Source organism: Lissotriton helveticus, chromosome 1_1 (assembly GCF_964261635.1).
Source record: "Lissotriton helveticus chromosome 1_1, aLisHel1.1, whole genome shotgun sequence".
Taxonomy (NCBI): Eukaryota; Metazoa; Chordata; class Amphibia; order Caudata; family Salamandridae; genus Lissotriton; species Lissotriton helveticus.
Window position 1 is genome coordinate 1499310686 of NC_136057.1, and position 19615 is coordinate 1499330300.

Consider the following 19615-nt stretch of genomic DNA (forward strand, 5'->3'; position numbering starts at 1 on the left):
AGGGGCGCTAATTCCCACACCTCTGTTGTGTGTGGCTCCCTTGATGCTGTAGACTCTCTCAGGGGGCTCTCTGAGACTCCTGCGTATATAAATGCTGGATGCCTCCCCAACAACGGGAGAAGGAGTGCTTTGGTAAAGGGCACATACAATGGTGAATAACACATAGTTAGATCCATTAGTGTTATCAGTATATGCTTAGGAGAGAAACGTGAGCTTACACAATAATGTAAGATATTAGCACGTAGCATATCCAAGACACACGTCATATGGGGAATGGAAGGTAGTGAGGGAAAGGTAAACGGGGGAGAGGAAAGCAGACACAATAATATAGATATGAAGGGGGAAAGTACTCCAGGGGGAACAAAGCAGTCAAAGCAGTCGAGGAGAGAGACAGATAAAATCGTAAAAAACAATGACCGATGTCCGGCTGGGTAGGTGACGGCCGATGTGGTGTCCCAGAGCCAGACTCCGCTATAGCCGCACAGGACAGCTCTACCATGCAGCGGCCAAGGGTACTCGGGCTCCGCGGTAAGTACACACAGTTTAAAGTTTCAGTCTGTGCGGCATAGTCATAGTTCCGTAGAATCAGTCCAGGTGTTACTGGGAGGCGCCGTCCACCGTGTCTTCCATCTCGGAGTGAGTGCAGGTGAGGTACGGATGAGGCAGGTAATTTTAATTTTATCTGAGAAATCTGCTTTCGGAGCTGCCAAAAGGAGCCCATATACCCCTTTAGTTCTCCACGTAGCTCCTTTTTAAAGTCATAAAGGGAGGATAAAAGTAATTATTTTGTGAGGGCCATTGGGTCGGTGTCCTCCTTGTGGCAGAATTTGCTGTCTGATTCTGCTGGGGCAAAGCAGTTGGAGACCCTATTACCTTGTAGTTTTTTTGGAGGCATTTATGAGGTAGGGGTGTGGGCCGTGAGGGGTCTGGTGAAGAGAGATCCCCATGAGTGGAGTCATGTCTTGGCTCTCTAAATTGCTGGTCGTGTTGAACAGGAGAATTACTTCGGGCGTGACGCCTCTAATGTGATGACATGCCTCCCCTATCTTTTTGCTCAGGGGGTTACCTTATGTATTGTTGTAAGAAGATCAGGCTGTGTATATGGCTTTTTGTGCGGGTTCTAGTTGCCCTGCAGATTCATTATCTCAGTACCTGTAGAAGCTCTACACCGAGACAGGTCGGTGCCATTTTAGGGCCAGGCATGGGCCGACCTTGTTAATATTGCCCAGATCCCTGTAAAATCCTCTTCTAGGTAATAATGAATCCACATCCTTTACCGGGGTTTATTCCTGTGGTGCTGTTCTACTGCATCTGACGCTCTTCGGTGGCACTGAACCTATTATAATTCTTGATTCTGACATGGTGCCGGACTGATGTCGTCCCCAGCTCTGACTGGATCCAGACCTTCCGGATCGGAGACATTGCCCCTCTTTTTTACTGGCAAAAAACACAGTTGATGGACAGAATGTAGAACAATGTCATACATTCACCCCAGTACAAGGATCTGGGCCTAAATCCATCGTTTTTTTGCACTCCACACCACCCTGGGTTAGGCACTGGCTATATGCAAATCAGCTCTGACCCTGTGCCTCATGGGAACAGTCCAGTCCGAACTACCAAGCCATGTCTTTCCCAGACCGGAATCAAGCATCCAAGGACCGGTTTCTGGCTATCAGCCTTCATCAGCCTGGATAGCTTGACTCCAGTGGTGTGGAGAGCCTGGGACTCACGTCTGAGCATACCCAGCCCACTCGGGGTGAACATTGCAAAAAACACAGTTGATGGACAGAATGTAGAACAATGTCATACATTCACCCCAGTACAAAGATCTGGGCCTAAATCCATCGTTTTTTTGCACTTCACGCCACCCTGGGTTACACACTGGCTATATGCAAATCAGCTCTGACCCTGTGCCTCATGGGAACAGTCCAGTCCGAACTACCAAGCCATGTCTTTCCCAGACCGGAATTAAGCATCCAAGGACCGGTTTCTGGCTATCAGCCTTCATCAGCCTGGATAGCTTGACTCCAGTGGTGTGGAGAGCCTGGGACTCGCGTCTGAGCATACCCAGCCCACTGAATGAAGATGATCTGAGGATCCCAATTGTTACCCTGAACCCTTGAGGAACCCTTGGCTGAGTATATCTGGTATGAGGAGCTGGACAATGCCATTGACACCTCACAAGAATGGCCTCCTATCTCCTCCTAATGTGGCTACTGAGGAAGGGGCTTCCTTTGCCATGATGGTGTGGAGGGTGGCTGAGGTCCTGGACATTACACTGCCCACGGTGAAAGTCTAGACTTGACAGAGGTGCTTCAGCCTGGGGTTTTCCAAGAAGAATCCCTACTGCCCTCACCGATATCCTGCTCTGGACCTCGGCCACTCTCTGCACAGGTTGTCCTGTACACAGGACCATCGCCCACCACCCGCTCCTGTGGGCCCAGCTTTCCTCATTCAGCATGGGAAACAACCTTTACATCGCGGTCATTAGACCGAGATTGCGTTACAGTGCGGTTGTTACAATGACCACGTTGTTACAATGTGATGCCATTACTACGCAAGTCATTACATCGACTTGCAGTAGATGGCGCTCTAACATAAGGAATAGTATAATTTACTATTTCAACACCTTCCCTACTGTTGCGTAGGCTGGAGTTTGAAAAGTAAATGATACATTCCTAATGTTACGGCGCCATCTACTGCAAGTCGATGTAAAGACTTGCGTAGTAATGGCTTTGTGTTGCAACAACGCGGTCATTGTAACGACTACGTTGTTACATACTGGGTAGTAAAACGCATGTGTTGTAACGTGCTATATTCTCCAGCACTCCACCCTGGAGCCTGGTTGTCCAGGCTTCCACGTCCAAGGATAAGCCTGGAGTGTTCCCTTCCACATCACCAGATATGCAAAAGATTTTTTTCTACCACCTGCCTTGCACTGTGGCCAGTGAATACTCCATGTCTCTTGGGCCAGTATTCCCTATTGCTGATGACAGGGATGCAGCAAAGTTCACAATCCACTGCGCAAACTGGACACGATCGACCCACTAGGAAGAGCCATTGCTTCCTTGATGGTTTGTAGCAATGCCATTGCTGGCTCAAATCCACTATCTTCTCGGGGTTGTCCAGGCACCGCTTATGTACATGCCCTTCGACAGCACTTGCCTGTTTAGCCAAAAGGCTGCTGGAAAGCATCTCTATGGACAAGTGGGTGCTGCAAATTGTTCAGCTCTCAAAGCCCATCGTACATCAGGAAGTGCAGGTTCTTTTGGCAAAGGAACCATCAACAGAGTGCCTACATCAGAAATAGGTTACGGTGGTTATTCCTGCTACTGGCTTGTGCCAAAGAAAGACAGGCTCCTACATCCCATGCTAGATCTGTGCCCCTTCAGCAGCATACTAAGAAATTGCTCAATATTGCTCATGTCCTGTCTGCTTTAGACCCTAGAGATAGGATGGTAGCGTTGAACCTGCGGGAGGCCTATTTTCATATTCCTGTTCTGTGGACCCTTCAGCGTACTGCAGTTTACAGCGGGCTGTGAGCACTTTCAGTTTGCTGTGCTCCCCATTGGTCTTAGTGCCTCGCAGGTGTTCACAAAAATGATGGTTGCAGCCATATTTTTGGAGGTCAGGGGTTCCAGTCTTCTGCTACCTTGATGACTGGCTGTTGAAGGCTTGTTCACCCCAGGCACTCATCACCCACCTCCAGACTACGGCAGACCTTCTGCATTCACTGGGGTTCACTATCAACTTGCCAAAGCCACACCTGAGTAGCAGCAAGTTCACGATATTTCAGCTATGATTCCAATGTTTCAGGCTCTATCCTGGATTTTGGTGAGACTGACCATGAGACTGCTGGGCCTCATGGCCTCCTGCATTCTGCTGGTGAAGCATGCCCACTGACATATGCTGACTCTGCAGTGGGCCCTTAAGCCTGAGTGGATGCAGCATTAGTGGAATCTCTCCGACCTTTTCCAGATTTCAGATGAAACTGCCGTGGTAGCTGATGTACTGCAGTTGGGTAAGTAGCAGATCACTCCCCACCCAGAGGTCACTGTGGAGACAAACAACTCGCTCGACCCGTCCCAGTCCGGATTTCGAGCAAACCACAGCACCGAAATCGCTCTCATCACAGCCACCGATGACATCAGGACCATGATGGACAACGGAGAAACAACCACCCTCATTCTCCTAGACCTCTCTGCAGTGTTTGACACTGTTTGCCATTGCACCCTAATAACACGCCTCTTCCTCACTGGGGTCCAAGGAAAGGCCCTGGAATGGATCACCTCCTTTCTCTCCGACAGAACCCAGAGAATCCGCCTACCTCCCTTCCGCTCAACGGCCACCGAGATCATCTGCGGCATACTCCAGGGCTCCTCGCTCAGCCCAACGCTCTTCAATATCTACATGAGCCCCCTCACCGCCATCGCACGCAAACACAACATCAACATCATCTCCTACGCCGACGACACTCAACTGATACTCTCCCTCACCAAGGACCCAGCCACCGCCAAAACCAACCTCCAGGAAGGAATGAAAGACGTCGCAGAATGGATGAAGCTCAGTCCCCTGAAGCTGAACTCAGACAAGACAGAGGTCCTCATCCTCGGACAACCCCCCTCCGCCTGGGACGACTCCTGGTGGCCCACGGCGCTGTGCTCCGGGCTTACTCCCACGGACCACGCACGTAACCTGGGATTCATCCTGGACTCCTCCCTCTCGATGACCAGGCAAGTCAACGCCGTCTCTTCATCCTGTTTCAACACCCAGCGCATGCTCCGAAAGATCTTCAGGTGGATTCCCACCGAAACCGGAAGGCCCGTCACCCAGGCCCTCGTCACCAGCCGACTGGACTACGGAAATGCCCATTATGCAGGAACCACAGCCAAACTCCAGAAACGACTTCAGCGCAGACAAAACGCCTCCGCCCGACTCATCCTCGACATCCCCCGCCACAGCCACATATCCACCCACCTAAGAAACCTGCACTGGTTCCCCGTCAACAAGAGGATCACGTTCAGGCTCCTCGCCCACGCACACAAAGCGCTTCACGACAAAGGACCCGAATATCTCAACAACCGCCTCTCGTTCTTCACCCCCACCCGCCAGCTCCGCTCAGCCAGGCTCGCCCTCCCCACCGTACTGCAGACCCACAGAACCACCGCCGGAGGAAGGTCGCTCTCCTACCTGGCCGCAAAGACATGGAACTCACTCCCCGTGCACCTACGACTGACCCATAACCATCTCACCTTCAGGAAGCACCTCATGACCTGGCTATTCGAGCAATGACAGCACCCCTCCCTCCCTTTAGCGCCTTGAGACCCTCATGGGTGAGTAGCGTGCTCTACAAATGGATTGATTGATTGATTGATTGATTGAGATGCATCACGTCTGGGTAAGGGCGGCCACCTGGCATATTTGAGTGCAGAGAACGCTTCTCGTTGAACGCCTTCTTTCCTTCCTTGAATTATGAGAGTTGGTTAAGGTGGTTACGGACAGCACCACTGCATGTGGTACTACAATAAGCAGGGCCAGGTGCGGTCTTGGACTTTGTGTCAGGAGGCCCCATGCCTCTGGACATAGTGGGAAAGTCAAGACCTTTTACTTGTCATAAAACTCCTGTTGGGGTCCCTGAATGTCAGGGCAAACAAACTCAGCAGGTGATGCCTTGTAGATCACAAACAGCGTCTACATCCATAGGGGGTGCAAGGTCTCTCCCAGGACTGGGGAGAACCTTAGTTAATATCTATTGGCCTCCATCGAGAACACGCAGTGTCAGCACTTCTGCACGTTGGAGTTTGCAAATTGGATCTCGCTCAGAGACTCATTTAGTCTCAGCAGGAACTCAAGACTCCTGTATACCTCCACACCATTACCACTCCTGCTCAGAGTTCTGAAGAAGATCTGGACAGACCAGGCATAAGCCATCTGGGTGGCTCCGGATTGGGCATAAAGAGTCTGGGATTCCAAACTCCTGAGCATGAGCATCAGACCTCCGATCAGGCTGTCGCTTCAGGAGGATCTCCTGCCGCAGCAACAGGGAACTGTTTTGCACCCGAACCCACACTCTGGTTTCTTGCGTGGAGATTGAATGGCAGCAGTTGAGAATCTTCGATCTCCCTCCCGAAGTCTGTGAGGTCATCTTGGCAGCTGGTCATCCATCGACCAACACCGGTTACACCTACTGTTGGGTCATGCTAATGGCTGGGTGCACTGCACTGATAAACATGCTGACCCTCTTTCTGCCCTCTTGTCTGAAGTGTACCTGTCTGTAATTTCATCTCTTTTGCAGTTGCCTTGTTTAAGTCACTCCATGTAACACGTTTTTCGAAGATACTCTAGCATATGATCCCTCCTAAAACGTTCATGGAACCTTAATTTAATTGTAACTTTTTTGATGTGTTCACCATTTAACCCAAGCACAGCTGCTGTTTCAGGCTCCTGACAATCAAAACTTTCTTCTTGATGGCCATTATTTTGGCCAGGAGGGTTAGTGAGTTGCAGGCGTTTTCTACTCAACCTCCCTACACTAACTTCTGCCAGACAAGCTGGTCTCCACACCCGTGCTTCCTTTCTACCGAAAGCGGTGACACTCTTTCATGCGGCCAAAGCATCATGCCGCCAACCTTCTTTGCTGTGCCTCACCCTTTTTAGGAAGACGAGGGGCCCCACCATCTGGACCCTAAAGGAGCATTGACATTCTACATCGATTGCACCAAAGAATACTAGATAGACGATTACACCTTACCTGGATTTGGTGGTGTGAAAAAAGGTAAAGCAGTGCTGAAATGGACCATCTCCAGATGGATTGTACACTGCATCAGGATCAGCTAGGCACTGGCCAAGAAGATACCTCCTTTGGGTTTGTGGCCTCATTCCACCAAAGCCAAGGCTTCACCCACTGCATTAGCTCATAAAGTCCCAGTCCTGGATATCTGTCCGGCTGCTTTGTGGGCTTCCCTGCACACATTTACCAAACACTACTGCCTGGACATTTGGGTCCGGCAGGGTGGGCACTTTGACTGTTCAGTCCTCTAGGACTTCGTGGTTGTCTTGCTCTGCCTTTCAGATAATGCAGAATTCTACAAATTCCACTTCCACATGGTGGCTCAAACACCGTGTGAAGAAATCAAAACTCCTGCTTAGGGGTCCCACTAATACTTGGTTCTTTTAAACCAACAAAGAAGAAATTGCCGCAGAAGCTGAAATATAAAAGATCATTTTTATTAAACTCAAAGGAGTGAGACTACTTTAAACAGAAGCCTTAGCAACTCAATGAGGCAATCTAAGGAGTACAGAAAACTGGGGCTTTATATATATGCTTAGAGTTACATATTAAGCATAAATGCAAGTGGCAGTCCTGGCTCATGTAAGCATGCAAAATGACTAAGTTGGGCATACAAGATCTACTTGCTCAACAAAGTGGGAGGAAGGTTACTTCTCCATACAGCAGCAAAAATAGCCTGACAGTTATACTAGAGAAGCAGGTGCACTCTACTAGCTAGGCCCTTCTGGGCATGTGCGAAGTGGAGGATGCTGAGTATAGTTTGTCTCTAGGCAGATTTCAATAGCAGTTAACACTGAGGGGGTACAGAGCACATGGCGAGCACATGGCAAACAAAATGGCTGCCAGAAATACAAAATGGCTTTCAGCTCATGATAACAAATCTGTCCAATATTTAACAGATGGTCCTTTTAGCATGAGCTAAAGACATTCCTATGATCCAGTAGGAACATAGAAAATATTTGTATATTAGTTTTTCATAAATTCATTGCTAGGTGGGCATTTTCCTGAACTATAAGCAGGAATACAAAGAGAACAAAGCATCGGGTCATAATTAACATTCAGATAGCAGGAGAAAGTATTGACCACTATTACAAATAGAATTATCATTTTTCTAGTCCTAAGCAAAAGCAAATCCTAAAATCATCTAGTGATCACTTTCAGGGCTCTTATGCATTTCAGTGACTATTATATACTCAGGTGAGACAGTGGCGATCCTTATCAATGCTCTCAGGTGAAATGGGAATACCCTTTATCAGAGTACAGACAGAACATTACTTTAAAACGATGCCAGCACAACAGTAAGAACAGTCACACAAATTTACTTATGGTGGACCATTTTGGATGCTAGGGGCGGAGCCACTAGAGGCTATTCCTCTTCCATGGCAGTTCAGTCAAATGGGAACATATCCAACATCCACTTTATACAGTGGCACTGGAAACACTTGTGCAACTATGCCAAAGTCCATTCTAAGCCTCTTTGGTAGGCTTCTATCATCCATCAATTCTGCTTCCGTTGTCTTCTTCCACGTTGGGCCTCTTGATTCAGGCCTTCCATGAAAATAATGCTTCTCAGTATCTGTTGGAGTGCCCTCCTGGTGTTGTACTTCTATCTAGGACCCTAATTTGATATTCCTGATTAATGCCCTTATGTGGTTATAATAAATAATATCCATATAAAGGCATAAGAATCATATCCATATTTAGTCGTAGCCCATGCAGTCCAAATTAAGCAAGGCTACTTCCCCAGACTCCTAGAGAGTACAACGAGTTCTTTAAACAAAACAAACCTCCAGCAACCTGGGAAATTCCCATGCTTCTGTTTTGATTTGTCCTAGAACTCCTGCGAACACTGAAAGAACTGCCAGTTCTTAGTGACATCTTTATTGACGTCTTAGGTCCAACCTTACGTCAAACCCGGCACCTTTCAGGTATAAATATACCAACGTTGCCTTAAGCAAACACACGGTGGTTTGGAGCAGAGCGGCTATCTACTTGCCCGAGAGCCCAGCTGATGCGAGAGCCCACGGACACCGCCCCTCCCTTTTGACGCACTGAGAAAGACACTGTCTTTTTCTCCAGCCGAGAAAATCCAGCTCCGGTGTTTCCAGATACCCTTGCTGCTTGATGGGATATCGAGTCCTGAGAAAGAGATATCAGACCTCCTGCTTTCTATTACCCAGGTACGGAATTGACTAAACCCTTAAGAGAATTCTTGACTCAGATTCTTGGCAAAAACCAACTTAACTTAAACTGCTACTTACTTACTCCTTCCCACGTATTAGGCTTAGGTCAGGTACACCGGGGTAGGCGTATTTAGAAGCACCAGTTGAGTATGTTAGTCAATGTATATATGTATGTATATATTTTATCCATTTTAAAGTATCATATGGCTAAGAAACCATATTAATGCTTTTACAGTATTATTTCATAATACTCCTTTTACTGTACGCACTTTACTTTACATTAAGTATTGCAATTATGGCAATTCATTTCCCTTGCATGAGAAAGAAGACTGCTCAATAAATAACACCTTTTATTGAAAACGCCCGTCTCTCTTTTCTCTGCACTCTGGTGAAACTAAGTATGCACGATTGACTGAGTAAAATGGCTGTCTATTGTTTTCACACGACTCTAGAGATACACTCTTATTCTGAGGGAGCAAAGTTGTCAAGTTTATGGTTGTCAGAAGCTAATCCCTTCTTGTTTATCCAGGGAAGTTAAACTCCTCCTTGTTTATTCGAGAAAGTTTCTAGTGACCTCTGAGCTAGCTGGCAACACTAATTAAGTCTAATATAGTCAGTAGAGACCTAGTTGACCTCAGTCCTACGTCTACACTGCTGTTTATATTATTCCAATGCGCAGAGCCTATTGGGAATATAGGAACTACACTACATGGCGCCCAATGTTTGGTAAGGCGATAATCTAACGCAAGACACTAGAGTAACTCAGTTGTGCTTTTTCACACAGACCCTCTTCCCGTAAAAACTCCAATAGACGTCTGGAGTGGGTAAAAGGTTCAAATCCGCCGGAACTTAGTAGGAAGAGATTCCTATGTATAGTTTTTGGTTTAGTCAACGTTGAAGGATACAGTGTTCCAAAATATTGTGCACCTAATCTTTGCTTCCCTTGAAACTTGATCTGCAATAAAAACTTTCTGTCAGTAAAATGCCTGACGGAGACGAAAAAAGAGATGCTACAGCGTCTCCACAGATGTTGGATAACACGAATATCCAACAGAATGACCCGAATGCTATTTACATTCTGGCAAATATAAGAAGAACTAGAACTATTAAACTTATAGAAAATGGACTGACATCACGAGGTGGTACAGTCATATTCGTGGTAGAGGCCCATGAATATCGGCAGACAGAGGTATTCTATTCATGGATACACTTTCCAGCAGCAAACGCTGTAAGAAGAGAATTCCACTATTACAAAATAGAGGAACCTCCGGATGAATACACTCCTTTCGAGGAGGTTGAAATCGAATTAAATTACCAAGAGCACCTGCTCTGGTTTAAAGGTGCCCTAAAACATAAAAATCACATCACCAGGCTCGGTCCACTTGGTAGACCAGGAGCAACATGTCCGGTTCTAGCCAGCTACACACCTCACCCAGACATTGATAAAATGTCAGACCAGGAACTTTTAGCTCAGCTAAAAATACTAATTAAGATACATAGACAATTGGTCCAATATGTAATGCGGACTTCAACAGTCCAACCAGCAATTAACATTCCACAGCTGACCCCTCATCAGGGGAACACAAACAAAATTACACCACAGAACATACAATCATGTCTTGGTAAAACACCCGCAAAACGGGAACAAATTCCATTCTGGTTAGCACAAAAAATCACTCAAATAGAGGCAGTATTTCCTGATACTACAGCCAATGAGAAACACAGAATTCTGACTATCTGTCTTCCAATGGGGATCGCACCACATGTGGAGGACTGTGACACTTGGGGCACAGTCTTTGCTTCCATTTACACAAAAACACATGATGTTCCGTCCATGGCGGTTATACCAGATGTGCTAAGACGAATTCAAAATGAATACGGTCCAGAACCTGCTTTAACTCTGGGTATGAAATTACTAAAAGACTTCAAGCAGGTCTCGGCTTTATTGTTAGCCAACATAAAAGGAGAAGCGGCATCTGTGGCGATCCGCCAGAAACTGAAAGAAACAGATATAGCAGAACAACATTTTGAACTTGCCAGAATCATAGAAAAATCCTATGAAGAACTAGGTAGAGATAGTTTGGGTGGGAAACCAGTAAAACCCCAACTAACTGAAAATCCTGAAAAAACTTTTATTAAAAATAATCTAAATACTCCAAAAAAGAGTTGGGATGGTAATAAACAATCCACTCCCAAAGAAAAACGATTCCAGTCCAGAGGAAGGTCTCCTCAACGGAGAGAAAGATCTCCGGACCAAGGACACAAGTCTCCCCAGAGGGAGCCCTCTGAGAAAAAATACAACCTTAGAAATAGGGATAATTTGAGAAAACCTGATAGATATCAAGATATTGATACACGTCCCTCTCGATCTTTTCAGACTTCCTCACAGAAATCGGAAAGAAGAGGACGGTCAGAACACAAGGAAGAGCACGTCAAGTCCAAAGACAAGGAACCTGCTCATCAAAGTAAAAAAATACAATTTCCAAGAAAGAAGGTAGCCAGCATTAAAATAATTAAACATGCCGAGGATACTGAGGACACAACTGAAAAACGGAGAGTGGGCTCAGACAATGCTAGACAGCGCAGCAGAAGTGACCATAGCTCGCAAGATCCTGATGAATCTTCTGGAGACAGTGGACACGAATGAATACATTCAGGTGGAAACTGCAGATACCAGAGTTAGCAAACCTCATAAAATATACGAAATAACACTGCGTATAGAGGGGGACAAGACTAGGAAAGTAAGGGGTCTCTTTTGGGATAACCTTTCGAAAGGCTATGACATCCTTTTAGCTGAGAAAGGCTGGCCACCAGAGTTTGTCAGGGAGGGCCCTCATGTCGAAGAAATGATTATGTCTGCCTTCTCAGATCATATTTTGATTCATAAAAAAATCCATATATGCAAGAAAATGGGCAGTGGCCCAAGCTCCTGCATTATATAAAAATCATGTAGGATGGGATGAGGACTCTCCTCCTCATAAAATCCAGTTAAAATGTCAACCCACTGCACAAAGGCAGTATCCTGTTAAGCAAGAAGCTAAAAAGCAAGGCAGGGAGATCTTAGATCAACTTGAATATCAGGGGGTGATTGAATGATGCACCTCACAAATGAACAATCTTTTGTTTCCTGTCTCCAAGCCAGACGATTCATATTGTCTAGTTTTGGACTACAGACACTTAAACTCCTGTTGCAAAACATTTGCAGTACAAAACTCACACAGTGCAGCACTAATGAATAACATTGTGCACAAAAAATATAAAACGTCATTAGACATCTCTAATGGATTCTTTTGTCAGAACATTGCACCTGAGAGCAGGTATTTGAACGCGTTCTCAATAATGGGGTCAGAAAAAAACTTTTGTCGACTCCCACAGGGATTCAAGAATAGCCCAGGATTATCCTCAGCAAGAGTAACAGAGTTACTACAAATATATGATGATGAGGCATTATCTTATGTCGATGACATCTATCTCACAGATGATGACCTGGAGACACACTTGAAAAGAGTGAACACCATAATACTTGGTTTCGCAGCAGAGGGTTACAAATTCAACTTTAAAAAGTCACGAATTGCCCATCTAACTGTCCTATTTTTAGGATATGAATTATCAAGTGAAGGCAAAAGCCTAGCAGACAACTTCTTAGAGAAGTGTGCTGTACTCCAAGCACCAAAAACGTTGAAGAACTTACAATCAATACTAGGTTTCCTGAATTTCGGAAGTACATACATTCTAAATTATGCAGAGAGGGTTAAACCTCTCTATGAATTAATAAAACCTGATTTCAAACCAATCAATTGGACTCAGAAAACACACAGAAATTTTAAGATCATTGCAAACAGACATGTTAGCTAAAACAAAATTGCAAACACGCGAAAACGTACGCAACTTTGTAATCCGAGTCATCCCAGGAAGATGCCGATTGACGTACCTGACCTCTAATGAGGGAGAAACGGTACCAGTAGCTTACAAATCATACTTTTACACACAAGCTGAAATTAAATTCAGTTCTACTGAAAAAATTCTAACTGCGGTTCAGACTGCTGTAGCAAAAGAAAGAGGTTGCAAAAGGGGGGTTCACCAAATAACGTCACTGGGACCTGGGTAGGTAAGGCACTGAATAAGAGGGGTCCCAGAAAACACACACAATCTTATTTACAAACCACAACAGGTAGTTCAAATAAATCAACAGAAGAATTAATCAGCTAACATTGTTTTAATTCCAATGAAGCAAAGCCAAAAAATTGCATGACATTTGATTATATAAAGATAAAAGATTTTTGGTTACCGTGCCCTGGGGAGGGGGGAAGGGGATGTGCAGTGGGTAATGGGAAGGGTAGTGACATAGAAAAAAGGGGGCCTAGAGGCCACACAATATTAGATAACCAGTACTCCAACTTAGATATAGATGACCAAGGGTTCAAATGTAACATAAAAGACAACAGGCTTCATGGGTTTAATGAATAACACAAATATTGGAATGAAGCTGGAAACAAAGAAAAAGAGAAAAATGGTCGACGTTTCAACCCCTTTACAAAAGCAGGCTTCAATTGATCCCTTGCAGCGGGGTCTTCATCAGGACAGAAGACAGGGACACAGACCTATTTGATACATTAATGAATACATTAGGGTCAACTCCCAGAACAATAATTAATAGAACAACTAAGCACATCAAAATAACAGAAAACAAGACATACCGATGATGCTCATTTTCAAAAGGCGGAGAAGGAACAGCCACTCGTACAGGGCGTAGGAACTGGACAGTAGAAACAACCTCTAGTTTCTCAACTGATTACAGTGAATAGTAGGTCAGTGATAATTGGGAGTAGCGTCATTCTGGAAGGAAAGGAGGGGGAATTGAAGAGAGCCATTGTCTGACAATTAATATAGCTAATGGCATGCCTGAATAAGAGTCAGTGAACTTACACTATGCGCCATGGTGCAATTCCAATTGAAATCACCGATGGTAGGGGGGCACACGCCTTGTAGTACTTTGAAGTTGAAAACCAGCCCGTCAATTTCAGAATGGTAACAGATAATATGATAACAAGCGATCTCTGTAATGGAAAAACCGAACATCACCACTTGCACAAGCGTGGGAGACCCATGGTTAATCAAACATTACAACACAGAGACCACAAGGAGACACGCCTACCAGTAGCCAGAAGAATCAGGAACCAAGGTACATGTCAGATGACCAATGAATTGAAGTTATTCAGTGCAGCAACTGCATGGAGTAGAAGAAAAACAACCAAACAAAATTTCTGTACCGGTCTCTTAAAAGCAAAACTTGCCCGTATCAATGTAAGAGACCCTGGGTTAAGAAAATACCTGATGTATGACTTTATGGCAGCGATAACAGCCGGAGCAGCGTTGCCGAGTCCAAGCCGAGACAGCGTAATAGAATCAGCCTGAGCCTCCTCGCTATGTTGACGATCACATGGTGTTGATCGACATAGACATAGAGGAAGGCGTGTGTGCATGTAAGTAAAAAGGACTCGTGGCAGCCATCATAGAATGGTTAATCAAAAGAGGAATCTACACAAATGTCTGACCGGTGGTAAATGTCAAGCCACATTGGGAAGGTAGCCAGGTGGCGTCCTGTAAATATCATTCAGGGGGTATGGCAAAAAAGAGAAAATTGGTTGAGCGAAATAGAAAACCAAACTATTTGATATTCTGACGCATGCTAGGTATTCATCGAGGGATGACTGACAGATCCAATGTGTTTTGGTGCATGTTCAGGATATTGTTTAAACAAAAACGAACTAACATAAAGACCCATAGAATGAATAGAGTAATGAAACAGATACAGGGATTACCGCGTTCATGCTAAAAACACGTTTGATCATTAAAATTGTACCAAAGCAAAAACCTTTCTGAGAAAGACAATTGAAACGAAAATAATGATTGGCGTACCTGTCACAGGACGGTATAGGCCAACTCATACATGGTGTCCAAATCTTGATAATAAAATACAAAATGCATGCATTGCTAACACCATCGTTTCTGTTAATGTTAGTGGCGTACCTGTCACATGACAGTAAAGGCCAACACATCTATTATGCCAATAGGATATTGGTCCCGCTAAATGTATACATATAAACACGGGGAGCAGATACATGATGTGTAGAACTTGCACCACCCATGGGGACAATTAGAATAAGATACATTATTTGCTAACTGAGTGTGAACAGTCTAGTGGAGTAGAGCCAGCTGGGAGAACGAACTGTCATATTCATTAAGACCATTATTGATGGAATTAAAGCGAAACATCCACTTAAGCTCCCTTACATTGAGGACGTCTGCAATGTTGTTCTTAATCTACGTTGTCCAGACCCAACAAAAAGCCAAGGTCCGCATTCTCCAACATATGAGCAAGATCCGCTGTGAAGTCCAGGGTGCACCTCTGGTTCAACATTTCAAGTCCGCTATGCACCCTCCAGAAAGTCTCAAATGGGTTATTTTAGAACAGGTGACATTGGGCCCCAGGGGTGGCAACATTGCAGACGTCCTCAATGTAAGGGAGCTTAAGTGGATGTTTCGCTTTAATTCCATCAATAATGGCCTTAATGAATATGACAGTTAGTTCTCCCAGCTGGCTCTACTCCACTAGACTGTTCACACTCAGTTAGCAAATAATGTATCTGATCCTAATTGTCCCCATGGGTGGTGCAAGTTCTACACATCATGTATCTGCTCCCCGTGTTTATATGTATACATTTAGCGGGACCAATATCCTATTGGCATAATAGATGTGTTGGCCTTTACCGTCATGTGACAGGTACGCCACTAACATTAACAGAAACGATGGTGTTAGCAATGCATGCATTTTGTATTTTATTATCAAGATTTGGACACCATGTATGAGTTGGCCTATACCGTCCTGTGACTCGTACGCCAATCATTATTTTTGTTTCAATTGTCTTTCTCAGAAAGGTTTTTGCTTTGGTACAATTTTAATGATCAATCGTGTTTTTAGCATGAACGCGGTAATCCCTGTATCTGTTTCATTACTCTATTCATTCTATGGGTCTTTATGTTAGTTCGTTTTTGTTTAAACAATATCCTGAACATGCACCAAAACACATTGGATCTGTCAGTCATCCCTCGATGAATACCTAGCATGCGTCAGAATATCAAATAGTTTGGTTTTCTATTTCGCTCAACCAATTTTCTCTTTTTTGCCATACCCCCTGAATGATGTTTACAGGACGCCACCTGGCTACCTTCCCAATGTGGCTTGACATTTACCACCGGTCAGACATTTGTGTAGATTCCTCTTTTGATTAACCATTCTATGATGGCTGCCACGAGTCCTTTTTACTTACATGCACACACGCCTTCCTCTATGTCTATGTCGATCAACACCATGTGATCGTCAACATAGCGAGGAGGCTCAGGCTGATTCTATTACGCTGTCTCGGCTTGGACTCGGCAACGCTGCTCCGGCTGTTATCGCTGCCATGAAGTCATGCATCAGGTATTTCCTTAGCCCAGGGTCTCTTACATTGATACGGGCAAGTTTTGCTTTTAAGAGACCGGTACAGAAATTTTGTTTGGTTGTTTTTCTTGTACTCCATGCAGTTGCTGCATTGAATAACTACAATTCATTGGTCATCTGACGTGTACCTTGGTTCCTGATTCTTCTGGCTACTGGTAGGCGTGTCTCCTTGTGGTCTCTGTGTTGTAATGTTTGATTAACCATGGGTCTCCCACGCTTGTGCAAGTGGTGATGTTCGGTTTTTCCATTACAGAGATCGCTTGTTATCATATTATCTGTTACCATTCTGAAATTGACGGGCTGGTTTTCAACTTCAAAGTACTACAAGGCGTGTGCCCCCCTACCATCGGTGATTTCAATTGGAATTGCACCATGGCGCATAGTGTAAGTTCACTGACTCTTATTCAGGCATGCCATTAGCTATATTAATTGTCAGACAATGGCTCTCTTCAATTCCCCCTCCTTTCCTTCCAGAATGACGCTACTCCCAATTATCACTGACCTACTATTCACTGTAATCTGTTGAGAAGCAAAAGAAAGAGCCCTAGCACAAGGTAAACGAATAATAATCGTTACACCAATACCTGCCCTAGAAGCAGTGACAAAGGCAAGCATTCCAAATGCTAAAGCACTACATCCTAGATGGATACAATGGGTTAATTCTCTTGCTGCAACAGACGTAGTATACGAATTTGATCCTAATTTAAAAACACAAGAATTTCTCCAATATGAATATGAATGTCCTCTGCCGACCGAAATCCTGCCTCTGGAACATTACGGCTGTATAATATATACAGACGGATCAGCACAACCCGCAGTTGGGGGTAAGCAAGCTTACAGTGCTGTGTGCGTGATTATTAAAGGTCGTTGGCACAATGGAAAATTTAGACCACTGGTCACTAAAACACAATCTCTAGGAGATTGTACAGCTCAGCGTGCTGAACTACTAGCATTTAAGATGGCGCTTGAAAATACCGATTGCGAATTCCCCACACTAATAGTGTGCGATTCATATTACTGCGTTCAGTCTTATAATGAATACTTGCAGAACTGGGTTCAAAACTGCTTCAAAGATGCGAAAGGTGGCACATTCAAGCATAAAATTCTTTGGGAACAAGTAGTTCTTTTACAGAAAGAACTACAAAAGACTCACGTGATACATACACTGAGTCATCAACGTGATGGCGTTCATGTTGCGGGGAATTCATTGGCTGATGAAGCCGCGTAGGCAGCTGTGCAAATGGCTTCCGTAGCTGCTATCAACCGGTCAAAAACAAAAATAGACAGCGATGTAATGCAAGCTGTCAGTGTTTCAGTAAAAGATGATAGAAAATCACTCCCAAAAGGCTTTCCAGTAAAGTACTCATACATAACTGATGCGAATAATGTTCCTTTTGCTCGAATCCCTGGAGTGGAGGATAGGGCAATTCCAAACATGGAACACAGGTTAGGACTAATTATAGCGGCACACGAAGGGCTAGCTTCTGCACATGCTGGTGTTTCTGCCACAATATCGTTATTAAAACAGAGATATTGGTGGCAGCGCATGAGAAAACAAACTAGGAACTATGTTCTAGAATGTAAAATATGTCAAAGAATGAAAGTATCAACAGTGAGACGACCAGCGCAGACACTCCTTCTAATCTCAGATAAACCATTAGCTTGTGTTTACCTGGACCACTGTGGTCCCTTACAAGGGGATGGCAACTATAAGTATATCATGGTCGCAGTGGATTCCTGCACGAGATTCATTTGGATGTGGCCCCAGCGCTCGGCTGATGCCAGAACTGTTATAAAAGATTTGCGAGTCTTTATCGGCACATACGCAATTGGCATGCTACATTCTGACCGGGGTCCTGCGTTTAGCTCTAGGGCTTACAAGGAGGCCATGGCCAGCATGGGCATTGCATTGCGGTACTCTTGTCCCTTCCATCCTGAGGGAAATGCGGTAGTGGAAAGAAAAAAACGGGACATAAAGCAATCTATAACGGCAAGGTTATTAGGTTCGGGTGATGGGTGGGTCCAACATTTAACAAGTGTCCAAAATAGTCTTAATAATCTGCCAAGAAATTCTCTAAAAGGTCTCAGTCCATACGAACTATTGTTCGGTACTAGAATGCATATTCAGGACCTTGATAGTCACACTTCAGTGGTAGAAGAAAAATGCTTTGATATGAAAGACCGTTTGGCTGTTTTACAGGAATTAAATGAAACAAGAAGGAACCTGAGCAACATAAAGTTAAAACAACAGCCAACAGCCACTGAAGAAAAACCACCTGTCCCAGCAAGACCTGTCTGGATTCCAAAGATTGGGGATCTGGTCAGAGAGAAGATCGAGGTAAAGAAGAAATTTGGGCCTTCTTAAAGAAAAGCAGTACCTGTCTTAGCTGTCAGCGGAACAAGATCAGTTGTACTACCGCCCCTTACTGGTAAAAAGGAGAACCGAGTTGTATCCATCGACCTGGTAAAACCACAATCATGTGGCCAATAATAAGTAGTAGGTCCAGTGGACTCCCAAGAAATAGCAGAGTACCAAAATTTGCTACAATACAAGAGGTTCAAACTGAGAGACTAATCACATTCGATAAACCTGCAGTGAATAAAAAAGGACTATGCAACAAAGCCATGGAACTTGTGCCTCTTGAAACCCAAATTGCAACAGTTCGTCAAGAAACACCAGTCTACAACGATGTAGCCTCAGTCTATGCTAATGAAACAAAGAAAAATCCGAAAGCAACTGAAAATCCGGAAGCAATTCCAACAATTGACAGAACTGCATCTGGCTACTTCATCAATTTCGATTACTTTTCTGAAGATCCAAGCGAGCCTGAAGAAAAGCCAGCCACAAAAACTTTCAAAGAAAAAGTAACAGAACTCTTTCATCAACTCAAAGAAACCTATCTGATTTCTTCATGGATTGAATTTTGGATTGTGTTAGGTGTACTTTTCCTCCTGCTTTGGCTCATCATGGTTCTTTGTTTGGGAAAATTCATTGAAGGAAAATACAGTACAATGGACACAGCAAGTCAGAACATCAACTTGGTCCTAAAGCCTCACAAATCATCTCACATCGAGAAAAGAGAACTATCATCAGTAAACGTCACAGCCAATCCAATACCCGGTGGGGTAGCATGGGAC